The sequence below is a fragment of the Giraffa tippelskirchi genome, chromosome 5 (assembly GCF_054371585.1).
Source record: "Giraffa tippelskirchi isolate mGirTip1 chromosome 5, T2T-mGirTip1v1.2.pri, whole genome shotgun sequence".
Lineage (NCBI taxonomy): Eukaryota > Metazoa > Chordata > Mammalia > Artiodactyla > Giraffidae > Giraffa > Giraffa tippelskirchi.
The window spans coordinates 148,285,261-148,287,856 of NC_137279.1; the positions used below are offsets into that span (position 1 = coordinate 148,285,261).

The 2,596-nt window shown below is 36.5% G+C and overlaps 1 non-coding gene across 1 annotated transcript; it reads left to right on the forward strand.

Annotated features, from left to right (window-relative positions):
* Nucleotides 1-617: 617 nt before the first annotated feature.
* On the forward strand, nucleotides 618-720 carry LOC145508042 (U6 spliceosomal RNA). Its single transcript, XR_014055311.1, has one exon. It is a non-coding gene; the product is annotated as a U6 spliceosomal RNA (small nuclear RNA).
* The last annotated feature ends 1,876 nt before the right edge of the window (nucleotides 721-2,596 follow it).

Here is a 2,596-nt window from a genome sequence, read left to right on the forward strand (position 1 = left end):
ATAATATGACTAGTAGCATTAATAGAAGTATATTGGCCAAAAAGGGGAGAAGGGGGATGTTAATCCTAATTCCCTCTATTGACCATTTTGGTAGTGATATTAAAAAGAGAACATTTTAAAAATGGGCGATGATCAAAACTTAATTATCATAATAGTTAAAAGCATGTTACATAGAAGATTTAATTTGAGCATAATTTTTGAAGCATTGATATAATTAGCAAGTATTAAGTCTATTCTGTTTTACCACTGGGAGAAATCTAGGACTAATAGGTAAAAGGAAATAATATGTTGGAATTAACCTAAATAAGAATGTTCTTTTAATAAAGGGGTTCAGAAAATTATAAACAATAACTTAAAACTTGCTAGTACTGTGTATGTTTTGATTTCAGTTATTTACATTGATTCCCCTGGGAGGTTAGGGATAGTGTTTAGGGGATTAAAGAGGACGACATGGAAGAGATTCAATCAGATATTTATGATCTCTCCCTAATATTGAAGCCTCCTTCTCTAATTTAGCTGACCAACTTTACTTACTGATCCACATCTCTAATACTGTAAAAGTACAAAATATTTTAATTTTTGTGTCATCAAATAAAATGGAATTGATTAGAAAGTATTCACTTCGGCAGCAGATATACTAAAATTGGAACAATACAGAGAAGATTAGCATGGCCTCTGCACAAGGATGACATGCAAATCTGTGAAGCATTTCATATGTTTTCATGCTCAGGATTGCAATGTTTGGAATTTATTGTGAGATGGGATTTTTACGAATCTCCGCCAAACTTATCTTTCTACATAAGACTTTCCACTACTGTACGTATATGTATTGCATCATGTGAAAAGAGCTTTTGAAATTAAAATGAATAAAAAGTAGTTCTTCAACCAACCATGAGGGAAGATCAGTGGACAAAGTTGGCAAAATACGAATATGCAAAGAAGATCCCATTTTGAAAATATTAAGGCTTGAAAATAGAGACTGTAATGTTATTCGTAACTGTGCTAGACCAATATGAAGAAATAAATTTTTCCTCTTTTTGAGAAATGTATTAATGTAATTAAAATATATTAAGACTCTTAAAAAGAAAGTATAACACTTATTTTATATATGCATATATATGGTCAACCAGTTATACACTTTGAATTATTGTGCTTGTGCCAGAGACATGTTTTGAATGTTTCCACAAGGTGCCCTACAACAGCTCAGAGAAGCACACTGGAGTCTCATTTGATCACCCTCTTGTTCAGAACCACTATCTTCAGTTTATTCTCAGGAAATCATACACTCTGGACACCTCACTATCTGTTCCATTTTGTGTCTTTTGCTGGAATGGTTTCTTCTTCCTGAACTCTATATTTTGGCATGTCCAAGATTCCGCCGCCTTTTTGTATCTATTCACACTTATCCCCACGTGATTTCCTCTGTTTGCAGATTTAATTTCTATCTGTACACTGACAGCTCCTGGCATATCCTCAGTTCCTCCCTCTCCCTTTAGCTATCTGACATTGGCATGGAGATGTCAAAGAATCATGTCAAGCACAACACTTCCAATCCCTCCGTTCTCCCCCAGTTTCCCCCATTCTGAAATAGTTACACTAATCACTCAGTTTATGTGGTCCAACTGAGACATGTGTGTTTGGTCATGTCTGACTCTTTGCGACCCCATGGACTATAGCCCACCAGGCTCCTCTGTCCATGGGATTTTCCAGGCAAGAACACTGGAGTGGGTTACCATTTCCCTCCCCAGGGGAATCTTCCTGTCCCAGGGATCGAACCAGTGTCTCTTGCATCTCCTTCATTGGTGAGCGGGTTTTTTATCTGCTGAGTCACCAGGGAAGCTGGTCCAACTGAGGGATCAGTCTTTATACCTCTTTGTAATCTATCTAATCCATTGGCAAGTGTTTTTGACTCTAGCTTCAAGTCACACCCTGACAACAAGCACATCTGATAACTCTATCATCATCCTGGCCAAGTCACTGTCATCTCTCATGTTGATTGTCACTACAGACTTCTATCTCTTTCACTCATACCTCCTATTGCCAGTTTCATGCGCAGCAACCAGAATAATCTATTAAAAAATAAATCAGATTATGTCAATCTCCTGCTCAAAAACTTGCATGACCTTTTATTATCTCTCATGACTCAGGATGAAATCCATACCTTTTATCACACTCTACAAGACTCCATACAATCTAGTTCCTGCTTATCTTCCTGACCTCATCTCATAACACTCTCCATTTTATTCTGCTCTAGTCACTCTGGCCTCTATCTGTTCTCTCTGTTTGCAATACTATTTATTCCCTTAGATCTTCAAAAGTCTCTCTCCTTTCCTTCACTCAGATCTTTGTTCAAAGTTACCAGTTCATAGAAGCCATCCTGTTGATTCTTTAAAATAACACCTCTACCAAACCCCCTTCTGTAGCCATCTGTCACCTTATCTTTTTTTATATGCCTCATAGCACTAATTATTACCCCCACATATATTTATTTATTGCTTGTTTCCTGACTCTTCCACAGAACACTAGAATAAAAACTTCAGTAGGACAGTAATAATTTTCTGTTTGTTTTAAACACTATCATATATCTAAAAATTAG